Source organism: Nyctereutes procyonoides, unplaced genomic scaffold, assembly GCF_905146905.1.
Source record: "Nyctereutes procyonoides isolate TBG_1078 unplaced genomic scaffold, NYPRO_anot_genome, whole genome shotgun sequence".
Taxonomy (NCBI): Eukaryota; Metazoa; Chordata; class Mammalia; order Carnivora; family Canidae; genus Nyctereutes; species Nyctereutes procyonoides.
The window spans coordinates 27,009,936-27,037,600 of NW_026575051.1; the positions used below are offsets into that span (position 1 = coordinate 27,009,936).

General features: G+C 37.1%; 1 long non-coding RNA gene across 1 annotated transcript in view; it reads right to left on the minus strand.

The window, feature by feature from the left end:
• Positions 1 to 27,665, minus strand: part of LOC129512735 (uncharacterized) — a 62,420-nt gene that overhangs the window by 20,994 nt on the left and 13,761 nt on the right. The window contains exon 2 of the long non-coding RNA XR_008665091.1: positions 1,950 to 2,045. This is a non-coding gene — a long non-coding RNA (uncharacterized LOC129512735). The remainder of the gene's footprint in view (positions 1 to 1,949; positions 2,046 to 27,665) is intronic.

The window sequence follows — 27,665 nt, forward strand, 5'->3', positions numbered from 1 at the left end:
CTGTTGAATAACTGATATATATATATATATATATATATATATATATATATATATATAAATTTTAATAACATTCTTGAAAAGTTTTGATAAACACACAGAGATTCTATAAAATGTTAGAAAGTTTAAGCAACAAAGCAACATTTCAGTTGCAACTTATAAAACATATATTTCCTTGTTTGTTGATTTATTCATTCACATTCACATGTTCTCTCTTGGTGCTAGAAAAGCAGAGAGATGGGAAGACATAAGAAAGATTAAAAACCCTCACAAACTAGCCAGAAACAAGGATCTGAATAAAACTGGGGCTAAAAAAAAAAGCTTTATGAAATGGAAGGAAGGAAGGAAGGAAGGAAGGAAGGAAGAGACCCTTATTCATAATGTGTTATATGATTTAGATTTTTACTCAGGTAAGATATTAGAAAATCACTGGTTAGCCACCTAAGTGGTTAGTAATTTTCAAATAACTTAGAAGTATGGTCCGATTTATTCTAGAATGTGCTGTCATTGACTTAAAAATTTATCTTTGAAGAATAAATCATAAAAATACAGTAATTTTTTTCCTATGGCAAATATTTTTTCTATTTATTCTTATTAATCTTATTGGAAATCTTGGTTTCTATTACCTTGTTTAAAATCTAAAATCTAAACCATCAATAAGATAGCAAAGCATATTTTAATGACATTTAAACCTGTTGCAACCCTGAACAAGTAGGAGACTGGCAATAAGACTTTAATCTGTCAGCTAGGCAATTTTCTAACCCTGTCACTAAATTCTGTGAATCCACCTATCCAAAAGGTCAGCAGAAGTAAAGGTTTCATTGCACAAGTTGATACCAGTACTATGTCCTTTGCCAAGAACGCTTGGTAAAATAAAGAATTCCATTGTTTCAATAGGTTGACCTAGCGACTTAGTCAGAAAGGTGTTCTTTATACTAATTTAGATGAAGAGACAGAATAAAGTCAAATAACTGTTTTAAGGTTGAGGAACTTCAAAGTAGTGCTTAAGGGCTCCAACATTTGATAGATCTGGGTTTGAATCTTGGCTCTGCCAATGTGAGATCGTAGTTTAACTTCCCTATGACTCAATTTTTCCATTTGTAAGATGGAGATAATAGCTCAAATGCAGCAGAGACTGTTGGCTGTCTCCCAATACCCATTCTCTCCTTCTTCCTTAACAATAGAACCTTAATTTTTAGCTAGACACATAAATAATTGTAAAAATCTCTTTTACAACTAGGTGTGGTCATTAGTCTAAGTTCTGGTATGTATGTGGAAACAGTATATGCTGCTTCTGGGAAGTGTCTTCAAGGAAAGAAGGTGTGACCTTCTCACCCTTCCTTCTTCCTACAGTTGGAATATGGACATGATGGCTGGGGCTCTAACCACTTGCTTTGTTCATGAGGCAATCTTGTGAAAGAAAGCTACATATGACAGGCATAAAACAGAGATTGAATCCCTGCCACTATGTCATATCAGCCCTGGACTATTTCTGGGATACCTGAGCAGGAAAGAGAAATAAACCATCTACTAAAGTCATCATTTGAGGGTATATAATTATCTCTGTCAACCCTAATCCTAACTGATAATACTACCACAAAGAAAGGTTGGGACACCTGGGTGGCTCAACAAGCTAAGTGTCTGTCTTTGGCTCAGTTCATGATCCCAGGGTCCTGGGATTGAGCCCTGTGTTGGGCTCCCTGCTCAGTGGGGAGTCTGCTTCTTCCTCTCCTTCTGCCACTTCCCCACCACCACTCTTGCTCTCTCACTCTTACTAGCTTTCTCTCTCAAATAAATAAAATCCTTAAAAAAAGAAAAAGATCTTAAGAATTAAATGAGATCATGAGTTAGCTACATAGTAAGTGCACAATAAATGATGCTTAATGTTATTATTCAAAGATAATATTATGGGCTAAATATTCAAAAGAAAAAATATATCTATAAAAGCTTACCTTTCAGACCAATGGCACTAAGGAATTATAAAGACATCTATCAAATGGTAAATTCTATCCTGGAAAGCAACTTTTGATGCTATTGGAATAAATTACCTACAATAAAGAAAAGAGGTTAATAGCTCCCAATCTCCATGGTAACAATGTTTTCTTATACCAAGTGTTGTCTAGTGTTCCCAGTCTGAAGGATCCTGAATTTTAATGAGAAATTTAATATGAAAAATAAAGGTATGTACATGTAGTTTGCTATAAAGCAAAACCCTCTGACTGGTGATGGATCTCCTAATGGTAACCTCATTTGTCAGCAATAGCACCTTGCAAAAAAGAAACAATTTTGAAAAGAGAAATAAGCCCTAAAAGCTCAAAAAAGGAATATTACTAGGAAAATATATATAATAAATAAGTAATATAAATATATGTATATGATTTCTGCATCAGAATTTGTCAAGAATCCTCTGACATTACATATGTATCAGAGATACTGATGGAGAATTTGAAGATTTAGGAGCTGCCTCCCTCCCTCCACCTCTAATCATAGACTGTGTCCCAAATAATGTCATAAAAAGGTTTCTAATGCAACACAATAGTTTTTCAAAGCATTCATTGACATGATTTTTACATCTTTCCCATAATTCTACTGCTTCCAGAACACACTTTAGGTTGATTATTTTGCTTTCCCTAGGAATTGCAATACTAATTCTGTTGATTTTATTTACTTTTCTAGTTACTTGTATCTAAACTCATAGCCTAGGCATCTTGAGGCCCTGGCAGAAAAAGCAAAAGTAAATTTTATAATTGTTCTGTATACAATTAGCATTTTAGGCATCCCCATTGCAAAGAACTAACAATGGAATCTGAAAGTGGTAAAGGATAAGGACCATTCTCACCTCAGTACGATTCATACTTTTTTGAGATTGAGACAAAAAAGAAGTTGGGAGGCGATACAGGTATTAGCATCACAATTTTTCAAGTAAACAAATGTAATGCTCAGAGATGCTTAATAACTTGACCAAGGTCACACAGCTTGTTTGTGAGCCTCCAAACCAAGATTTGATTTTACTTAACTCTATAGTGAGGGCTCTTTTCAGCAAGCCATTCAGCCTCCACAATATACTAAGGACAGAGAGGATAAAAAGCAGGATTTTGACTTTAATATTTGGAATAGTAATGCAATAATTATGAATGTACTTGGGAATTTGCAGAAAATATTTTTTTAAGTGACTCAAGGGGCACCCACGGGGCTCAGTCAGTTAGGTGTCTGACTTCGGCTTGGGTCATGATTCGGGAGTCCTGGGATCAAGCCCCACATGGGGCTCCGTGCTCTGCTTCTCCCTCTCCCTCTGCCCCTCCTCCTGATCGTGCTCTCTCTCTTTCTCAAATAAATAAATAAAATTTTTTTTTAAAAAAGTGACTCAACATTGAGAAATATTAAGAGATTTTGGATCAAAGAAAAGGTACTCTTGAAGCCAGATATGTTTTGGAATTCAGTATCTTTCAGATTTTAGAAAGAAAAAAAGGGTACATAAACCATATATTATGTTACACTTCCAGTAGGATCTAAATAGCACCCCATTATCAAACACATTAATATTTCTGTGGTAAAGCATATGAGTATTCACACTAAGTGGCATATATAAAAGCTATAAAAGTCACATGTTAGTTCAGTAGTTTTCATTGCTCAATGAGTTCAGGTCTGGTCAAGCTTCAAGTTCCTAAAATACTTCCTCTTTTCATAGCTTTTTGGATTTCATAATTATAGGTAAGGGACATGGACCTATACTATGTCCTGTCTCACCAGGTGAGGGAAATACTCATGACAAACTGATTATCAGAATTGTCTTTCCAGGAACAGAATGAAGACACCACATATGCCAAGTTTGTACCATATATTTGGCACAAGCTTGTTTCCTGTTTTGTGACTCAGTTACAGTCTATTATGTGACTCAATTGAATTTAAAAGTAGGCCATGAAAATGAAATACAGGTCAGTCTACTAAAATCCAGATAAGCTATTAAGTAATTCAATGTGTGACTGTTCTAATTCAATGCTAAAACTATACTTAACTTCCAAGTTTTACACTTAACTTGCAAATAAACAATGGAGAAAATTAGGAAGTACTATAAATAGATTATTAGTCCCTGAAATTCAATCATTAATGTACCAATAAGGTCTATCTCTGTTCACATTAAAGACATTTGTTATCGTCCTTTGACAGTTGGATTTGAAATAAACATTCAGCACATTAAAATTCAGCAAACAGGGTGCCTGGCTGGCAGTCGGTAGAGCATGAAACTCTTGATCTCCAGATTGTAAATTCAAGCCCCACATTGGGTGTAGAGGTGACCTAAAATTAAAATCTCAAAAAAATAAAAATAAAGAGTTGATTAAAAAAACTAAATACATAAAATAAAATTCAGCAAACAATCATTTCTACCCTGTACCTGTGTAAACCTGTGGAGTGATTTAACATGTTATCATCTGTCATTTGTTGAGGAGCCTCTATACCTGGATCCAACATATTCTAAAACTACAGATAAATTTGCACATAGCATGTAGTCACCAAAAAAATTAACCACTAACTGTCTTACTTCGTTATTCTCTGGGATTGCATTGATATTTCTCCCTCCTGGTCTGTGTCTCTTTTGATCTTCAGTCTTCCTTGATTCTACAACTGAGACTATTTTCCCATTAGATATTTGTAGAATTTTTATTTTCAAGTGTTGAAATATGTTGGCCTTGATCTTCAGGAGACTTACCAATTAATATTGCTAAGAACTAGTAAAAATAGTAAAATACTAAAAATGGACATAGACATCTAAAAATTATTTTGGCATAATTATTTCCCTTAATAAACTTGTGGCCTGTGCTTTATGGCATCATTGTCAATGTGACAATGGCTACTACTCTTTTTGATTTTTTGCCTTGTAAACAGATAGTAAAGAGACCACATAATTAGATATGTGCTGCAGGGAATATGTTGCATGCACAATTCATTTTAAAACTGAATAAGAATATAAAAAAGTAAAAAAAAAATACTGAGCAAGAAAAGAAAAAAAAATAGAAAGTAATTTTTCAATTATTGCCTAGAAAGTAATTTCTGGCTTGTCATATCCTAACATAAAACAAATCTTTTTTTTTAATCAGTTCTCAATTCAATTTTTTCCCCAATCTAATTCTATATTACAGAAGCTCATGTAGCATCAGGAAGAGGCAGCTACCCTCCTGTGTAAAAATGCACAAAAGTAGCTAATTACATGAAAAACAGAAAAGACATATAAACACAACCCATAAAAGGGGTAAAAGACAGATGGCTAAATGCGATAACTAAATTCTACAAATATTACCATTAACACGTTAACCACCAAAATCATTTCTTTCCTAAGGGAACATAGTTTGGAAACAATAGCACATATTTTATAAAGTGCCCCTTGACCTATATAAATTGAAAAATAAGCAGAACGTGCCTGTCCTTTCATTGCCTCCCCTACAGTAACTCATTAACAGTTTCAATTATGTTCACCCACTTTCTGGCTCCCAAGCCTTTTGTTTGCTTTTTCCAGCATCCAAATACAGAATGAATTCCAAATAACCTTCACCAAATATGTCACTTTAAAATTTATCTACATGGGTTATTTTGTGGAGCGCTTAGAGAGAGCCAATGGCAATCTTATAATAAAATGTATTAATCCAATTCTCTGATTATTTAGATAAAATAGAGTGGTGGCCAAAAAGTAGTGGTTTGGTCAGGGCACACACTGAGTGGCAGAGCCCAGACTAGAACTCAAGTCATCCAACTCCCTCTCCAGTGCTCTTTCCCACAGGCTCCCTTAGATCATGTTTCATATAGGACCACAACAGGTGTGTAGACCTTTTGTCAAAGAGGCAGCTAAGTCTTTGTCTTCCATAAGGCTCTTTAATTTCTTCATCTTAATCCTATAATTACACTTTTTTCATTTTATGAGGATTTTTTAATATTTTACTTATTTATCCATGAGAGACACAGAGAGAGAGAGGTAGAGACACAGGCAGAGGGAGAAGCAGGCTCCACATAGGGAGCCCGACGTGGGACTCGATCCCGGGTCACCTGGATCAGGCCCTGGACTGAAGGTGGCGCTAAACTGCTGAGCCACCCGGGCTGCCCATTTTATGAGGTTTTATATCACATTTTATCCAAAGCATTTCAAAAGCTATGCTACAAATTTATTGTTTTTATTATTTATTTGAATTTAGCTGAATAATTTACATAATTATGAGTAGGATAAGAGGTTGAAAAACCATATCCATGATATAAGTAGAATCACCACAACCTATCTGCTAAAAAATTGTTTTCATCGAAGAACAGTTGACACATAATATTGGAGTAGTTTCAGGTGTAAAATATAGTGATTCAACATTTATATACATTATTAAATGATCCCCACAATAAGTCTAGTTATCTGTCACCATAGAAAGTTATTGCAATATTATTGACTATATTCCCTATGCTGTGTTTTACATTCTCACGACTTACTTATTTTATAAGTGGAAGTTAATCCCATTCACCAATTTTCCCCACCCCCACTTCCCTCAGGCAACCACCAGCATGTTCTATGTATTTATAAGTCTCTTTCTGGTTTTTTTGTTCATTTGTCTTGTTTTGTTTTTTAGATTACACATAAAAGTGAAATCATATGGTATTCTTCTTTCTCTGACTTATTTCACTTAGCATAACACCTTCTAGATCTATCTATGCTGTTGCACATGGCAAGATTTCATTCCTCTTTAAGGCTGAGTAATATTCCATTATGCATATATACCACATCCTCCTATCCATTCATCTTCTTATGGACACTTAAATCGCTTCCATATCTTGGCAATTGTAAATAATGCTGCTAGTGAGAGAGAAAAATGATAAACAACAAATTAACTATCTGTAGAGTAGATCATGCTCATTAGGAGAACCTAGATACAACTCGGATGAAATAATGTGAGGTGTTGTCATATGTCACAGAGTTCTTTGTCACTCTCACCAAAACTGCTTCCAAGACAAGCTTCTGATAAGCAAAGAGAACAGCGGGAAGTGTTTTCTCTTTTTCTACAAAAAGACTCTATAAATTGAGTGTCTACCAAATTGTACTACTTGTATTAGTTAGAAGAACACAATGGTACTATTAAATAAAATAGTATAATTGGCAGGAAACAAGTATTTGCTCATATATGTATTCAGAGTTGCTGTTACTTGGACAGTGGGAGCAATACCATGATACTATTTGCTGTAGTAGAAGATTCAGTGCAATGGGTCTGCTTCAGTTGCTACATAAGGAGGTTCTGACATAAAGGTAGTTATGTGATCTCCTTTAGAAGAGATAATCAACTTCAAGAATCATCAAGAAAGGGCAGCCCGGGTGCCTCGGCGGTTTAGCGCCACCTTCAGCCCAGGGTGTGATCCTGGAGCCCCGGGATCGTGTCCCAAGTCAGACTCTGCATGGCTCCCTGCTTTTTCCTCTGCCTGTGTCTCTGCGCCTCTCTCTGTGTGTGTCTCTCATGAATAAATAAATAAAATCTTAAAAAAAAAAAGAATCATCAAGAAATAGCCATAAAATAAGGGTCCACGGTGACTTTATTTCACTGTTGATTATGTGCTTTCTTAGGTATTCTAAACAATACGATCTTTATAAGTGAAATCCCATATCAATCTGCAATAAGCCCCCTCAAGACAGGGCAAGACAACTTATCCACCTAGAGCATTCTTCTTCTGAATTTTTAGAGATCATCCACTTCTAGCATAAAAATGTTTTGTTGTCATTCCCAGGTTTTCAAGATACAACTATAAAAATAGTAAAAAGAAACTAAATACAGAAAAGGTAGAATTTTACCAATAGATTTTTAATTTTGGTTTATAAAGTACACAGAGGCCTTAATGATGTACATTCATATGAAAAAAGATTTCTTTTTTTTAAAAGATTTTATTTATTTATTCATGAGAATACACAGAGAGGAGAGAGAGAAGCAGAGACACAGGCAGAGGGAGAAGCAGGCTCCATGCAGGGAGCCTGATGTGGGACTCGATCCTGGGTCTCCAGGATCACACCCTGGGCTGAAGGCGGCGCTAAACCGCTGAGCCACCGGGGCTGGCCGAAAAATGATTTCATATTCAAACCCAATACCTTCTGAAAACTGCCACAGCAGACACATTTCCTCTAAAAGGAAAACTGTGGCTTTTGTTTCACCCTGAGTTAATCGGTGGGGAAGTTTAAGTTACTATATGTAAAAGTATTTTGAAAGATATAACAGTTATCATTTTTATTATATTTATATATGTCCAACCTATCACAAGGGAAAAATAGGTGAGGTAACTCATAACTTCAAGAAATAGAAAAACAAAATTATTAAGCAAAGCCTTAGAGTAGATTATGCTCTCATGACTCTAAGATTCCCAGCAGCAAAGCAAGAAAGAAATTCGAGGTGTTATTTTCTTTCCTTCCTTTTGTCTGGTAAAAGAAAGTATACAAATTCATGTGAAAAGATACATTTGTCTTCTCCTGGTATTAAATCAGAGCAAGAATTACATGTAAATGCCAAAATAACAGATGATGAATATTATAATAGACAAAACTCTCAACTGCAGTTGTTACAGGCACTTTTCATATTAGCATTTCTTGAAGTGGAAAAAGTCAAGAAAGAGAAAGTCATTTATGAATATAATCATCTCAGAGAACTAAATTAGTGGAATTTAGTGTTTCACAATCTCTTGTCCTAACTTGATTCAAGGATTTAGCTTGGAAAAACTAGAGGAGCATTTCTGAAAGTGTGATTTGAAGATCCCCTGAATCAAACTATTCCAGGTTCTTTTTCAAATGTTAAGATTTCTGGCCTACACTCCATTACAAAATCAGAAATTCAGGAATCTCAATTGTAAGTAAGTTTTCCTGGGTGAATTGTATACTTGTGGTGTTTGGTTATTAAACATCTATCAGGATCAAACCCACCCTTCTCTTTTTGGCTTTGTGATGCTGCGACTAAGTCTTCGTAACCAAATTTCTTCCTTGCAACCTGCTCGCTGTTAGGTTCTGCCAATAGGAAGGGAGCAAAGATGCTGGGTGGAACGAGATGTGCCACGCTCCTAGTTTGCTCATTGTTCCTGTCAGTGTCACTCAGTCACAGCCTTCACCCCAGTAGTGCTCATTGTTTCTAGTAGCAGTTGGTTCCATTTTCCACTTCATTTCCATCTCACAGAACCAGGCTGGTGGTGCTCATTTTGAGCATCAGCATCTTCTGAAGTCTGGGTTCCAGCTCCACTGGGCTCTCCTCTGAGTTCCTGAGGCACCAGCACCATCCAGGCAGCTTCCTCACCTCAGAAGTCTGGATTCTTCCTCCAAGCTTCTAAGTCCTAGCAACCCAACTTTTTCCCCTTGCTCCCCCACCTCCCAGCCTAATTGCAACTACTTCTTGCAATTTCCCTGTGTTAAGTTTGTTCCTTTTCGACCTCTGATACCTATATAATCAATTCCCTCTATAAATTATCTGAAAAACTGGTAGGGTTTTTTTTTTTCCTGAGTTGGACCCTGATTGATACAGATATTAAAATTTGTGTTCTACCATAGACCTAGCAATTGCATTACGAGGTATTAACCCAAAGGATATAAACATACTGATCTGAAGGGGCACATGCACCCCAGTGTTGACAGCTGCATTATCAACAATAGCCAAACTATGGAAAGAGCCCAATGTCCATTGAATGATGAATGGATAAGGAATATGTGGTATATATACACAATGAAATATTACTCAGCCATCCAAAAGAATGAAATCTTGCCATTTGCAACAATGAGGATGGAGCTAGGGATCCCTGGGTGGCGCAGGGGTTTAGCGCCTGCCTTTGGCTCAGGGCGCAATCCTGGAGACCCGGGATCGAATCCCACGTTGGGCTCCTGGTGCATGGAGCCTGCTTCTCCCTCTGCCTGTGTCTCTGCCTCTCTCTCTCTCTCTCTCTCTCTCTCTGTGTGTGTGTGTGTGTGACTATCATAAATTTTAAAAAAATGAGGATGGAGCTACAGTGTATTATGCTAAGTAAAATAAATCAAACAGAGAAAGACAAATATCATATGAGCTCACTCATATGTGAAATTTAAAAAACGAAACAGATGTGGAAGGGAAAAAGGAAAGGGAGGCAAATCATGAGACTCTTAACGATAGAGAACAAACTGACAGTTGCTGGAGGAGAGGTGGGTGGGGGATGGGCTAGATGGGTGATTGGTATTAGGGAGGGCACTTGTGATGAGCACTGGGTGTCATATGTAAGAGATGACTCACTAAAGTCTACTCCTGAAACCAATGTTACACTATATGTTAGTTAACTAACTAGAGTTCAAGTAAAAACTCAAACACACACACACAAAAATTGAGTTCTAGTGACTTGAGGATTAAGGAGCCAACAGCATATCTCTTAACCCAAGAGATTGTTCACTTATCAATTGTTCAAACTCCTATTTTGAGAGCAATAAATAAAAGACTAGTACCAAGAGCTTCAACTACTACATGCTATTGCCTTAAGAAATTTCCAGAAGCTTTGGGTTCCAGATAAGCACATAAGCACATAATTTCCAGAAACTTCCTAATTCAAAATGAAAATTTCTCACATAAGCTTTCCCAGATTCAGAGCTAATCTGCTTTTATATAGGAGTAGCCCACTTATGAGCCTGGGAGCAGGACAAAAATTTTTATCAAAAGAAATATTCATTCTTCCTAAGGGCTTTCACTGGAAGCTTTACTTTCATTATCTGCAAGACAAAGGCCAAACCGTGGCTTTATATTTAAAGCCACTCATGAAGTTATGCCTACAAAATTCTTGAAACTCATTTTAATCATCTTTATTATGGTGTTGCTTCCTCCTGAGCTAGCTGTTCCATGAAATACCTTATGTTTGGAGTCCTGCCTCCCTGCTACATTGGCTCAAGCAGTTTTCTCTGCCTGGGAGTCCTCACTGAATATGCAGATATCTAGATCAGGATACATAATGGGAACTCAACACATGTTGGAAATGGCTTTCACTGACTTCTTTCTACATTAAGCCTTCCTCAGGATTATTCTGTTTTGAACTGCCATGGCAGTACATTTTATACATAGCAAAGGTTATCTTTTGAATTGCTTGTAGACACATCCAACCTATCAATTCTTTAAGAACAAGCCATATATCCTGTAGCCATGTATCCTCGCAATGCTCCCAATGACCTTGCATCGAATAGTGACTGATAAAATTTGTTGAGTGAATAAATGACCTAATGATAGTCATCTACATTTTTTAGAAGTCAACCATTTCTCCTATACTATATTATAGCTATTTCAAATTATTTTACAAATGGAGAGGATACAGACAATATCCAATATGTCTTACACTATGTTCACAGTGTTATAAAATAATTGTTTTCATTTGTCTAAGTCTGCATAACACTCTCCACATATTAACTGCTTAAAATTCTGGTGCCACTTCTGTGGAACTATTTTCTATTTTAATCAAGGAAACTAAGGCTCTAAGAACTTAAGTGACCTTGTCCAAGGTCACATAATGAGACAGTGATATTCCTGGAATTTGACAAGGGCTCTTTTCACACATATGATATGGTCCCTCGGAAAGTTGGTGCTCAGATGATGATGATGGTGGTGATGAGCTCACCTGACAGATTGCTCTTCTTCCTCTGCAGAGACTCCCCTTCAGCACCAGGAACAACTTGAAAGGAATGACTCAGAGTTCCCGGCAGCAGTGCCAGTTCATGTGCTAGGATTCTGACCACAAGTGTAATGATCAGGCCAGGGAGTCAGATTTCTGCTGGATTTAGAAAAGTATCTATGTGTTTATGAAAGGAACACAATGGGCTGGTGATAGTACTGCAGATCTTGGAGGATCCCCATCCACCTCTTCACCCCAGCCAGGAGCATGGCTATGGGAGGAGGAAGGCAGGCAACAGAAAGGTAAGTGTGGCTTCCCATATCCTCCTCCTTCCCGTCTTAAACTAGAGCAGTTGCTGGGTAACCCAGTCCTGTGTATTGTTTCATAAAGTCTAGTGAGCCACTGAAATTCTTACTGGCTCAAAAATTTCAAACACACTAGCAACATAGAGGGGCATAGTGCAGATAGTACACACTGAATATATTTTTTTCTCCTGTTGAGCTCTCTGAAAAATAAGGTTAGTATATACCTTTGGTGGCACTCTCAATAGAGGACTTGTAATAAAGATCATATTTTACAAAAATATGTGTTAATAACTTTACAGAGCTTTCAGATAATTTCAAAAGGTACCCACTCAGGTTCCCTAGAGTCTCAAAGAAATATTATAATCTGTATCTACTTATCTTCTATAGAATATTTGATATATAAGATGGTCTTATTGCAAGACAAATATTAGATTAGAACAAAGATCAAACCAAGTAAAACTTAATTTCCTACATCATCAGTTCAGGTGGGCAATGTCTCTCAAACTTCTAAATGTCAACTGCCCCAATAGTTTAACCTTTCTTTCCTCTGCCCCTCTTTAACCTGCTCTTGCCTCTCCTGACCCTTTTCCTAACCACCCGGTCTTCTCTTTCTACTTCTGTCCTTTCTAATTCTCCCCAATTTTCTTTCATTTTGTGGAGTAGGGACTTAACCTTAAAGAAATTGCTTTGTTTGCTGCACTTTGTCTCAAGCCTATCTAAGCAGCCAGTCCTGTTTGCAGAAAATAAAAGTTAAAAAACTAAGTTTTGTGACCCAAGGGTAGAAGGGTGAGTTATGAACGTTCCCGCATAGCCCATTGTCCCTGAGATCATGCCATCAGCAGAGAACTAGGTCTGGTTTTACTGAATAATCCCTCATCCACACACAACCTATTTTGGTAAAATATGTGCTTCAGGGGAGTTGGCAGGAACTATGAGAGGGCTAAAAATTATAAATTAGGTGTAAAAATATGTTTTAATTACCAACAAGTTAGTATTTCCACTACTAGAGAAATATTATATTTTACCATTATAAATAATTATGTACTTTGGCTTTTCACCATCTAGATGCCTTTATGGGATTATAAGCAATATTTCATTTTCTGACAAAGAGAAAATTAGAATCATGAAGATTAACTGTTGCTAGAGATTGGACAAAGATAATAACAGTATAGTTTCCTGAAAATGAACAGATAGAAAATCAATCTAAACTGGCAGAAGGAAGTCAAATTGGAACCATGCAAAATGAAGTAACAATGAAGTGCAATCATTAAGGTAGCTGTGAGGTTAATTTACTTAACACTCTTTTCTGTCCCTGGGAGTCAGCAGATTATCCCAAAATGAAGAAAAGATATAGGTGTAATCTTGTAAGACGAGAGCTGTGGGACATAGCTACAGACAAAGCCAGCCTGAGAAAAAGGGCACAAAGGCTAAATATTGAATTTATATGGTGTTACTGGAAGGCAGCCAGGAAAGGTTTGCCTTGCCAAGTCTATAGCTTAAATGATTGGCCCAAGAAGATACTACAGTTACCTTGAAGACAGGCACCCAGGCACAAGATTGCTTCACATGGGCACACAGGCTGTTCACTGCACAATGCCAGGGGGCGCCATTCACAGAGGCTACAATGTGAAAGGAGCCCCCTGAATCTGTGAGATGTGGAGGCCCTTCTGTGTTAACCTGTTGGAGTCATACAGAATAAGAGAAAAAAGCAGGATATAAAATCATACCTAAAATTTGGCAAGAGGGGCACCGGGCTGGCTCATTTGGTGGAAAGTGTGACTCTTGAACTCACAGCCCTGAGTTCAAACTGTGAGTTCAAGCCTGACATTGGGGGTAGAGATTACTTAAAAATAAAGCATGATAGTGACTTTTTTTTTTCAAATAAAACATATACATAGAAAAAATGACCAGAAACTATATCAAAATAATAAAGTTTCTGTAAGTATGCTTGAATTCACTTTTCCTTATTCCTAATTTTCTTTATTTTTCCATTAACTAAATTAGCAGCTTTTTAATCAGTTAACAGCATTATAGTTATATACATTTTCAGGAATGTTATCAAATTTAGGTAGGCTTCTATCAAATTCTTTTTTTCATATATGGCTTTAAAATTTGGAAGAATCTTTCACAGTCTAGATTCCAGATGCATACCTCTCAAATTTTAAATCTCCTCCACTACCCACATACTGCCAGCACCAGGCATTACAGGACCTGCTCATGGTTCCATATATACATCCTATGCCTTTGTTGGTACAACATAATGGATGATTTCTGGAAGCCATTTTTATACCAAGGCAGCTAACTGCACAGGGGAGAATTCCAAACCAGGTAAATATGTCCTGTTAAACCCAAACAAAAATATCCTATATTCACCATACCCTTGGTTGGATCTCAAAAATGCCCTAGACCACTGCACGTCACCCACCTGAAGGGCAAGTGTGATGCAGGGGAGATTGAAGAGTGAATCAAAAGTCAGTCCTAATCAATGTGAGTTAACATGGCCATGTTAAATCAGTATCCAGGTCCAATAACAATACAATCAATTTGAGAAGTGACCAAAAATATCATCTAGGAAAAAAATAGTGCCCAATACATTTTTTTGTTGTAATGATTAACTTATAGATGCTTCTTAGTTAACCAGTTAATAAGTAATGTGTCACATTCCTGATGTGATCCCACGTTCAATGGCATGAGAGAGGAGGAGACAGACAGAAATCTATCACCAGGTCTTGATTTTGAAGAACAAGTGACCCGACAGGGGCAACAAAATGTATAGACATTTATTTTCTGCTTTAAAATACTTGATAGATTAAAAAGAAACAATAAAATGAATATATGTTGGCATTATGAACATCTTGATTTTATGTTATACACGTTAATTACATGAAAAAATAAAGGACATGATACTATTTGAAAATGAGTTTGGTTGGAGATTCACACTGATGTTGTGGAAGGAATAGTGCCTACCCAACTTTTAGTGTGCCTGTTTCATCTTGGATTCAAAGCTATTTAACATTTTCATCACTTGTGTGGTTGATGGACTAGAGCACATGATGATTAAATTTACAGATAATAGCAAATTGGACTAAGTGGTTATTACTTTGGAGGACAGGATTAGAATTCTAAATGACCTTGCAAAGCTGGAAAAGGAGTCATATAAATAGACTGATGAGCAATTGTGTTGAGAAATGTGTGAGGAAGTACACTTACGATTTTTTTTAACTACACAAACAAAATGTACCAATTTCTTGAACAAACATTTTTAAAATGCAGAAACCACTATTCATCACAAATTGAATACACATCAGTAAGTATAGCAATTACGTTTTTTAAATGCTTCATTTTGGAGGTGGTTTAACAACAGTGTAATTGGAAGGAAACAGAAAATAATATATTTTCCCACTACGTCTGGTACCATGCAATATCTCATGGATCAAGGTTTACTTTAATTCAGGAGAAAATGATTTCCTAAAGGTATTTGACTACAGAGATTTTGCACATGTTAGATTTCTCCCCTGAGTGGAAGGAATGTCAGAGTAGTGTCAAAGGGGCCTAAAATTGGGGTCTATTCAAAACATTTATATATAACACTGTACCAAGTACTGGATACAATGAGATAAATAGGGCATGGTGTCTGTGGGCAAAGGAGAATTTGAAAGGATTAAAAACACAATGATAATATACATTTTATTCCTTAACTAGATAGGAAATAAATTTTGTTTATTCCATAATTCAAATTGGTGGCATTTGTCAATTATATCTGTCATTATGATTTCTCCAAGATTAATGTCCTGAGGTAAATTAGATGTTAATACAAATAAATATAGAAGTATTTATAAAAATAAGCCTGATACCTAAAGCAACATCACAAACACACTTAGAGTAGCTTTGATGAGTCAGTCACAAGGACTGTGCCCCACACATATCAAAGGATCAGACAGCTGACAGCCCCCAAAACATTATGGCAGAGTTAAAAATCAATATATGTTTATTTTTTTCATAAGTCATTTTATTACTCTGCTTTGCTGGTATTTGAAAGCCAGTCACAAGAGCTTAAGGATGTCTCATTAACTTTGCTGAAAGAGTGAAATACACAAAAAATTTTGGTTTAAAACAGTGGAATTAGAAAATATCTGAACTCGGGAACCCCACAGGAAACAGATCACTGTTTATATTTTATTCACATCATTTTATCCAGTTTTAAGCTATAAATGATTTACAGTGTTCCCCACTGTAGCATATATGGTTACTGTGTTTTATCCTCAAGAATAATAAATGTTCTAAAGAAATTTTCTACTCTCTAAAAAATAAGCATCAATAAAAAGCAACTGTAGTTTTTATTATATTATTTATATGCCTTTTAAAAGTAATTATAAATTTAAAGTTTGGGTGTACAGTTTTTAACAGTCTTAGCTATTATAGTGCTCTTCTATAACTTGAAGTTCCCCGCCAAAGCATTCCAGATTTAAATTCTCCTTTGAGCAAACTCTGTGACTGTAACTCTCAGGATTACTGTTACTACTTCAAATGGCATTTTTTAAAGATTTTTTTATTTATTTATTCATGAGAGATGGGGGTGGGGGTGGGGGCAGAGACACAGGCAAAGGGAGAAGCAGGCTCCATACAGGGAGCCTGATGTGGGACTTGATCCCAGGTCTCCGGGATCACGCCCTGAGCCAAAGGCAGGCGCTCAACTGCTGAGCCACTCAGGTGTCCCTCAAATAGCATTTTTAATGATTGTATTTCTGCATTATTACAAAAGGTCATATATCAATAAGTTAGAGGGAGTGCCTTTGGTGAAGGAGGAAGGAACGGGAGTAAGAATTGTAAATTAAGGTAAGAAGTTTAAAAACTAAAATGAGAGGAGCTTTCATGGACTGATGATTATAAAATGGAAGGAAGTATGAAGAATAATGTTTATAATCATTCTAAAGTTTAAAAAGTATTTTTCCAAGATCTATAAAGAACTTATTAAACTCAACACCAAAGAAACAATCCAATCATGAAATGGGCAAAAGACATGAACAGAAATCTCACAGAGGAAGACATAGACATGGCCAACATGCACATGAGAAAATGCTCTGCATCACTTGTCATCAGGGAAATATAAATCAAAACCACAATGAGATACCACCTCACACCAGTGAGAATGGGAAAATTAACAAGGCAGGAAACCACAAATGTTGGAGAGGATGCGGAGAAAAGGGAACCCTCTTATACTGTTGGTGGGAATGTGAACTGGTGCAGCCACTCGGGAAAACTGTGTGGAGGTTCCTCAAAGAGTTAAAAATAGATCTGCCCTACGACCCAGCAATTGCACTGCTGGGGATTTACCCCAAAGATACAGATGCAATGAAATGCCAGGACACCTGCACCCCGATGTTTCTAGCAGCAATGTCCACAATAGCCAAACTGTGGAAGGAGCCTCGGTGTCCATTGAAAGATGAATGGATAAAGAAGATGTGGTTTATTTATACAATGGAATATTACTCAGCCATTAGAAATGACAAATTCCCACCATTTGCTTCAATGTGGATGGAACTAGAGAGTATTATGCTGAGTGAAGTAAGTCAATCGGAGAAGGACAAACATTATATGGTCTCATTCATTTGGGGAATATAAATAATAGTGAAAGGGAATAGAAGGGAAGGGAGAAGAAATGGGCGGGAAATGTCAGAAAGGGAGACAGAACATGAAGACTCCTAACTCTGGGAAATGAACTAGGGGTGGTGGAAGGGGAGGGGGGGCGGGGGGTGGGGGTGAATGGGTGAGGGGCACTGGGGGGGCACTTGACGGGATGAGCATTGGGTGTTGTCCTGTATGTTGGCAAATTGAACACCAATAAGAAATAAATTTATTATTAAAAAAAATAATAATTAAAATAATTAAAAAATAAAAAGCATTTTTTTAAAGGGAGAGGGACAGTATTTCATGGGCAGGACAGAAGTCACCTAACAATGATTTTCAACTTTTCACTCACTAGAGCAGTGGTTCTCAGAATGTGGTCCCAGGACCAGCCAAATCAGCATCCCCTGGAAACTTGTTAGAATAGTAAATTATCAGGCCCCGTCCCTGACCTACTGAACCAGCAACTAAAGGGTGGAGCCCAGTAATCAAGTTTTTTAGTATATGTGCTGCCGAAGCAAGCACACCAGTAATCAAGTTTTAACAAAGCTCTGGAGGTGATTCTATGCATGATAAAGGTGGAGAACCATATTAGTAACACCTGAGAGCTTTTAAAACATTACCCAGGCCCCATCTCAGACCAATTATATCAGAATCTTTAGGGACGGGGCCTTGACACCAATATAGTTTTCAACAGTCCCCAGGTGCTTCTGATTGTTGGGCAGAAAATCTGCCTTAGCCCTTCTCCAACCCCAGAGAAAGAAGCCAACTGGCTGAGCTCCAAAACCCTCCTTCAACAGAATTAGCTGAATCTTGAACCCGTTTACTTCTTTTCCAATGACAGATGTTCTTAAATTTGAAAACCACAGGCTGAGCATAGTCAGGATTGATTCATTCTATTGAAATCCATGAACATCTTCATCAGTAGCTCCTAACCCCAAGGCAATAAGGACACTACAGCTTCATTTGATGAAAAGAAGAGAAGAGGACCATCCTGACCCATGAGGTGCAGTGAGGACACCTCAACAGCCAAGAATCTGGGGAAAGGGCCACAGCCCTAGTGGAGGGGAAGATAGGAGAGTCCTCCTATAGGAGTACAAGCAGGCCCAGACAGGGAATTAAAAGAAGAAAAAGCGGATATGGTGTCACAGACAAATCTCATCAGCGTCAATCAGTTTACCTGAGGCTAACCTTGTACAGCCAAATGGAGATTAGGCTAACCTTGTACAGCCAAATGGAGATTAGTCAGGTACAAAGATAAATTATCTCTGAAATTATCTTGCGAATAGTGGGGAAACTTTTAAAAATTTCCTGACATTAAATGTACATGTAAATTCCAGGCACTATCTCAGCAGAACTGTGCCCAGTCATTCCCAAGGAAGGTTCCTCAGAATAGGAGCTGGGATGTTTACGAAAGAAATGATGGGTTTTTCAAGAGATGCTGTTTACTAGGCGCCTGGGTGGCTCAGTCAGTTAAGTATCTGCCTTCATTCAGTTCAGGTCATGATCCCAGAGTCCTGGAATTGAGCCCCATGTCGGGCTCCCCTCTCAGCAGGTATATCTGCTTCTCCCTATCCCTCTGCCCTCCCCCCTGCACCCCTACTATTCTCTCTCTCTCTCTCTCTCTCTCTCTCTCTCTCTAACAAATGGATAAAATCTTTAAAAAGACAGAGGGCAGCCCAGGTGGCTCAGCAGTTTGGCACCACCTTCAGCCGAGGGCCTGATCCTGGAGACCTGGGATCGAGTCCTGCGTTGGGCTCCCTGCATGGAGCCTGCTTCTCCCTCTGCCTGTGTCTCTACCTCTCTCTCTCTCTCTGTCTCTCATGAATAAATAAATAAAATCTTTTTAAAAAAGACAGAGAGAGATGGTGTTTCCTGGGTTTCCAGTTGGAAGCGGGAATCAAGGGAAAGAAACAGAAACTCCCAGGCCTGTTCTACTAGTTTCTCTAGCACCAAGATTTCCAGAAATTATCCTGAAAGTTTAGCAAACATTGTTAGAAGGATCTCCATTTTTCATAAAAAAGAATAGACATACAAAAGCTGAGACAATAATTTATTGATTAAATTATAAAAGGTGAGTGTTGAATATTCTGAGTTAAAGAAATTAGAAATTCGATTGGTTTATTTTCTTATTTTTTAAAGATTTTATTTATTTCTTTGAGAGAGAGGATACAATCAAGAAGAGGGGCAAAAGGAGAGGGAGAAGCAGACCCCCTGCTTAGGGAACTCAACATGGGGCTTGATCCCAGGATCCTTAGATCATGACCTGAGCTGAAGGCAGACAGCTTAATCAACTAAGCCACCCAGGTGCACCTAATTGGTTTAACTTTCAGTTGAAGACACTTAGTGATGAAGTTACATGTCCCAGTATTTAAGCTGTGGCATTAAATAAGCAATACATAACTTAATTTTTTTTGAAATATGGTCCAGGCATATAAAATACTGAAGATACCAAGAAATGGCATTCAAAAAATAAAAATAGAAAAAGAACAGTTGGGGGTCTCAAGACTATAATTTATTTTTAAGATAGCATCAAAATGTGCCTTAGGTTTTCCCTACAATAGTTCAAAAACTTTAACTGCCCCAGAATCATCTGGGAACCTTGAAAAAACAGATTGCTGGGCCTTGCCTCCAGAGTTTCTGAGTTCAGAGTTCAGGAGTGCAGGTATATCTTGCATTTTTAAGTTCTCTCGTGATGCTGTACTACTGCTCTGAGAACACACTTTGAGAAGCACTGATTTAGAATACTGATTAAACTCTAGCATTTTCAATTTGTTTAAAATTATATAACACATAAGATTTACCAAGAGATAAAAAATAAGTCAATACATATACTTGACCTACTACCTAATCTAAGAAATTAAACATTACAGTTGAGTTCCCCTATGTATCTTTCCTGGATTCTTTCCTCTTCCAACTTATGTAGGGGTAATCATTATCCTTCATGTTTAATCATGATTCTTTATGGTCTTCAAAGAACTGCAAATCAACAAGGAACAGGAAAGGTTTGTTTTAAAGATGAAGAATATAAATAGGCTATTTTCAGAAGAAACTCAAAAGATGATGATTACCAGTTGATGATAAGTAAATATATTATTAAGTCATGTTGAAACTTAATAAAGTCAGAGGAACACAGGATTTTCAAGAACTATGAAATAATACTTTACATCCATTTTTTTTAAAGATTTTATTTATACATGAGAGACATATAGAGAGAGGTGGAGACATAGGCAGAGGGAGAAGCAGGCTCCCTGTAGGGAGCCTGATGCGGGACTCAATCCCAGGACCCCAGGATCACAACCTGAGTCAAAGGCAGATGCTCAACCACTGAGTCACCCAGGCATCCCACTTTACATCCATTTAATGGGCAAAAATTAGGAAGCTGCGTAATGCCAAGTGTTGGAGGGTTTGAGGTGCAGAGGGAGACAGGAGTTCTATGCCTATGGGTGCAGACTTCGAAAAAACAATCTAGTTTCTTGGTCAAATCAGTACTGGTATACGCTGTGCCCCCTGCAATTGAGGTCCTGACTATCATTTCCTAAGAAAAGAGACTTGTTTGAAGATTGTGATAAAAGTCAGAGACAATCTAGTGTCCATGATTGGGGAGGCGGGAGGGGGTGTAGATAAACAAAATGTGTAGAAGCAATTACTCCTTGAACTCCCATCCTGCAATTAGAAGAAACAGAAGACTACATGTACACATAGAAACACAGATAAATCTTAAAACCTAGTTTTGGTTTTTTTAAAGACACAAAATGAGATTTCTATCAAATTTCATATGTATGAATATTATTTTATTCTCTAAACTGAAAGTAAGCTGCAGACATGATGGCCTCCATCCCTTATTGCCCTAAACCCCAGAGTCCTGAAAATGAGAAATAGAATATTTTCTTACATCATTGCAGACAATTATCAAAATCAGGAAATTAGCACTGACACAATAATAGTAGCTAATTCACACACATTCATATTTTTTCTAACAGTCCCAATAATGTTTACAACAACAACAAAAAAATCCTAGGTTATAGACTGTATTCAGTTGTCATGTCATGCTTGCTTTAATCTTGACAGTACTTCATTCAGGACCTTTGATGAATACTGTAGTTCTCACTTATCCACAATTTCACTTTCTGGGGTTTCAGTGTCTGGCATTCAACTGCATTCCAGAAGCAGATGATACTCCTTCTGATGTACTGTCAGAAGGTCAGCAGTAGCCTAACCTCACATCACAATGCCTATGTCATTCACTTCATTTCATCTCATCACATAGACATTTTATCATTTCACATTATCCCAAGAGTGAGTACAGCACAATAAGATATTATGAGAGATCACCTTCACATAATTTTATTACAGTATATTATTATAATTGTTCTATTTTATTATTGTTGTTAACTTCTTACCATGCCAAATTTATAAATTAAATTATGTCATAGATATATTATGTATAGGAAAAACAGTGTACATAAGGTTCAGCACTATATGCAGTTTCATGCATCAACTGTGGGTCTCGGACCATACTCCCACAGATAAGAGGGGACTACTGTACAAGCAGTTGTTTTTAGGATATGCCTCAGTTTGGGTTTGTCTAATGTTTTCTCAAAATTAGATTTGGTTACGCATATTTGGCAAGAATACCCATGAAGTGATGTTATTTTCTTCTCTGTGTACTCTATCAGAAGGCAGTTGATGTCAGATTTTCCCATTACTGATGATACTAATTAGGCTAATTTTGTTAAGGTGGCAACTACCAGGTTTCCCTCGCTAAGGTAACCATATTTTCCTTTGGAATTAATAAGTATCTCTGGTAGGATACTTTGAAACTATATAAATATCCAATTACATATCAAACATTCACTCACTAGTTTTAGCATTCATTGATGACTATTTCCTGAATTATTATTATGATAGTTGCCAAATGGTCATTTGCTAGTGGTGATTTCCGTTTCTTCCACATGTACTAACTGCATTGTGCAATAAGAAATCTTTCCCTACTCCTTCAGATATTTAAGTATGGACTCATGGATTCTTACTTTATTCAATGGATCATAATCTGTTATTATCCTTATTTTAATACCAAATTGTCCCAGATCTGGCCAGTAGGAGCCCCTTTCAAGCTGGTTTCTGACTTCTGTTTATACATTTCCTTTCATCTTTGAGCACTTGTTAAATTTCTAGCTCAAGATGTTCCAGACTCATTTTGTATTTTCCCAGACTCAGCCCAGGAACCATTCATTTCTCCAAGGAGACATGTTTCCTTTTAGAGGAGAATGCTTTTCAGAAACCAAAATCTGGACATTAGGTGTGCTTGAAATCCAATCCAATATCCCAGCTTTCCCATGTTCCACATTTATAACTCCTCTTTTCTGGAAATGAAAATCCTTGTTCAATTATACAAAATATATTTACTTATTTTCTTAATTAAAGAATATTCAGAAAGTAATTTCAGAGTACTGAGATAACCAAGGCTTCTGACTATAGTTCAGTATTTATTTAGAGTTTTTTGTCTTTGAGAAGTGTTCTTGAGTAAGGAATGACATCTATCTAGGCTCCCTGAATCAGGAGATGGTCCCATATAACCCTGTTTCCCCTGCTGTCACAAGATTCATGCATCTGACTCTTGATAATGATTTATTTAATAAGTGATCCAAATTTAAAAAATTTTTTAAGATTTCATTTATTTATTTATTTGAGAATAGGGGAAGGAGCAGAGAGAGAGAGACAAGCAGACTCTGCATTGAGCATGGAGTCCCACCTGGGGGTCAGTCTCATGACTGGAGATTATGACCTGAACTGAAATCAAGAGCTGGATGGGAGACGCCTGGTGGCTCAGAGGTTGAGTGTCTACCTTTGGCTCAGGTTGTGATCCTAGAGTATGGGGATCGAGTCCCACATCGAACTCCCTGTGAGGAGCCTGCTTTTCCCTCTGCCTATGACTCTACCTCTCTCTCTCTCTACCTCTCTCTCTCTGTGTCTCTCATGAATAAATAAAATCTTAAAAAAAAAAAAAAAGAAATCAAGAGCTGGATGCCCATCCAACTGAGCCATCCAGGCGCCCCATCCAAATAGTTTTTTAAGATTCATAAGCACTGGGGTGCCTGGATGGGTGAGTAGGTTAATCGTCTGACTTTGGCTCAGGTCATGATCTCAGTGTTCTCAGGTCCAGCCCAGTGTCTAGCCAGGTGTCCAGCCCAGGCTGCAAGTGGCTCTGCACTCAGCTGGAAGTCTGCTTCTCCCTCAGCCCCTCCCCCACCCCACTCATATGAGCTCAGACTCTCGCTCTCAAATAAATAAATAAAATCTTTAAATTAGAAAATGACTCATAAGGAAAATGGATTGAGATAGTGATTAAAGAAAGAAAAATCATTCAAAAAGATATTCCCAGGAATAAGTTTTTAAAAGTTTTGAATTAAAGTGGTACTAACTGACCTTCATTGATTTTTCTGTCAAAAACTTTTGAGAACTGACCTTTTATAGATATCAAGTATAATTGACACGCAATGTGGCATTAGTTCCAGGTATACAACATAATGATTCAACTTCTATGTTCTGCTATGCTCACCGCAAGTATAGCTACTTGTCGTCATACGACACTATTATCCTATCATTGTCCTTACTCCTTATGGTGTATCTTTCAGTCTCAGACTTATTCATTCCACAACTGGAACTGGATCTTCCACTCCATTTTACCCATATTGCCTATCCCTTGACCACCACCCCTCCTCTTCCCTCCAGCAACTAGAGACAAATGTTGACAAGATGTGAAGGCCTAAAAAACAACAACAACAACAACAACAACAAAACTTTTAAATTGGGAAGTAGGAACCACACAGCAAACAGACAACCCACAGTGATTGCTTTTTGAATCTATAGAATACATTCAAAACAAAGGGCTCTCAGTGCCACTTCCTGGAGAGCTATCAACAGAGGTGTGAGATCCGTAATCTCAATAGTATTTACAGATAATGTAATCAACAGAGGAGGAATGATTTGCCCACTCCTTAAGGAGTATAAAAGGAGTAGAGGCTTGGGTGATCCACTTGGAGAGCTGACAATATAGCCACACACTGTGGAATCTTCTGATAACTGACCCAACGGACCGGACCCCAAGAGAACACCTTAGAGAGAAGGTGAGTGGACCCACACCAACTGGTCCAAAAGCTGAGCTCCTCAGCCCTTAAGAACTGTTAACAGTGGTTCTTTCTGAGGAGTAAATATGGGATACAAGTGTTTGTGGGGGGGGGGGATTTGTTTCTAAATATCTCTGAATTGTTTGATTTTTAGAATTGTGTACATGATTATTTTTCTAATCAAAAAAAGTTTCAGTTTGTAAGGAAGTAATCTGGTTGCCAAATTACACATGTGATCATATTGTACAGTCCAAATAATCAGATCAGTCAATAGGATAAATATGTGACATCAGATCTATCCCAGATAATTGGGGAAACTATGATCACAAAATTTATATTTTGATTATTCAAGGATTATCAAACTTAGAAACCAGGTCCAGTTGAGCTGTACCAAGTAATAACGTAATATCTGGTCTCTGGAAATGTAAAAAATTAGTATTTTTTTATAATTTAAAAAATCAGTCTGATAATTGAAAGGTGAACCACAATTAATTTTTATAACCTGAAAATAAAAATTTTGCATTGAGAATCTAATTAGGGATCCCTGGGTGGCGCAGCAGTTTGGCGCCTGCCTTTGGCCTGGGGCGCAATCCTGGAGACCAGGGATCGAATCCCATGTCGGGCTCTCTGCATGGAGCCTGCTTCTCCCTCTGTCTGTGTCTCTGCCTCTCTGTCTCTCTCTCTGTTACTATCATGAATAAATAAATAAAATCTTTAAAAAAAAAAAAGAGGGAGAATTTAATTGAACATACTTAATCATAATTACCTGGGCCTTTAAAAAACTGTTGATAGCGTTCTCATTATATATGAAAGCAATACAAGCCTTGTAAATAAGTGGAAAAATAAGGAAAAAGTATAAAATGTCCATAATTTATACAACTTCAGAAATAGTCACTATGTGCATTTCGATATATTTCTTTCTAGAATTTTTTTCTGTACATACACTCTGTTTCAAAACTAGGATTATTAAAAAAAAAAAACTAAGATTATGTCATATAAGCTTCATTATCCTTAACATTGCTTCATGACCAGGGTCTATTTTCAGTGAATACTCTTGGGAAATGTAATATAAATAGTTGCATAGAATTCTATAGTTGCATACAAATTTATCAGATTGCAAAGTTCAAAGTAGTAAGGAAAAGATGTATCTTAGAATACTGATTAAGTTCAAACCATTTTTTTCCTCAAAGTATACTCTTTCTTTAAACTACATATTTTGTCTAATCAAATAACTCCCCAATATTAGTGAGCTATGACTTAGTGAATGCAACCTCTTGGTGATTTCAAAGCTTTATTTTAGAAGGTATTGTCACTCAAGTTTGTGTAGAACCTACTGTGATAATTAAATGCTTTGTACACAGTTTTAGTTTCTATGCTCCATAGTGAAAACCAAATGTCAATGTGCTTCCTCCTTATAAATAACCAATTACATGGGTGACCTAAAAATAGAGTTCTTGTTGGCTAAGACAGGTTAATGACAGCCAGCTTGGAATCCTGTCATGTAGTACAGCTATTTTGGTGCCACAGTGTAGCTAGATTTGTCAATCTTCTCTGGCCTTTAGCACATATTTTAGATCTTAATGCCCCAACTAAGTAATCACAGCTAAAGAATGTGTAGTTTACTAGGGAATAATTGATTGCATAGTTTCTGATTAGATCAGGAGGAGATTAGAATTCAGTGTTTTTGTATAGAGAAGCAAGAAAAGGTAAAGCATGATTTAAAATTCACAAAGGGTAGTAGGACAAGGGAAAGGAAGAAGAAATTATGGTGTGAGCAGCTAAGCAAAACTATTGTCCAGCTTGGGAATGTAATTGTAGTGGGATACAACTAACTTATCTAACTCAAAATATTTAAAAGGTAATGGTTACAGTTGTTTAAAGCAGAAAAATAAGAATGAATAATAGTAGGGCATCAAATTTAGTGATGTCATATTCCTTGGCCTTAAGAAACTAATAAGCAGAGCTGGAAATTTCCAATTATAAATCTAGAAACTTCCATAGACCATACTTTTTTTTCCTTTTTTTTTTCTTTTGGTAATTCGGTGATTTACATTTTTTTAAAGATTTTATTTCTAAGTAATCTCTACACCCAACATGGGGCTCGAACTTAACAACCGCAAGATCAACGGTTGCATGCTCTACCAGATGAGCCAGCCAGGTGCCCCTAATTTTTTTTAAAGCAGAATACTGGAAGCACAAATATTCAGATTACCAGATGGCAGACTTCTCTCAGCAGAGGCAATAAAAAGACTTTACAATTCTCACCAGAAATGTATTTAGTTACAATACAGTCTTGCAGGGTTTTTTTTCCAAGTACATTTCATTACAGTAGAATTTTTCTCTATTCTTGTCAAGTTTCTGATCCCTCTGGAAAACCTCAACATATATGAAAACCACTTATGTCCTTTTTATCCAATTACCATAATACTGGGAGTATGTGGTTTAAAATTTGGGACCAAAAATTCTTATACTCTTTTTTCTAGTCTCTAGTCCCTCCTTAGGAATACTATCTTGACTTCATATCTACTCCCCATTTCAACCCCCCCAGGCAAAACTAGGCATCACCCTGCCGGGTTCCCATAGCACACAACAGAAAACATCCAGTATACCTTTTATTGCAGGGTATTATAGTCATTTACATACGGGTCACTTTTGAGGAGGAGAGCATCTTTGTCATGGTTGCATACCCATTTCTTAGACCAATGCACACTAAATACCAACAGAAATTATTGTCAGAATCCTATAAGGAGAAAAGCATTTCTAGGGGCAGTGTGGGCAATTCTGAAACAAATGGTGTGGTTTCTGCTGAAGATGTGCTGAAGATGTTAACTTGTGGTTGATATTAGAACAGAGCCAAGCAAAGCAGCAATTATTCCATGTATTCCTAGAAAACTTGTACCTCCATTTCTTTTAATCTCTTCACTATCAGAACTGCTGTTTATTTCTAGTAATAGAAATAGTGCTAAACTGATCCTCCCTTCTTCCAAGGAGAACATATTTGGCTCAGCAA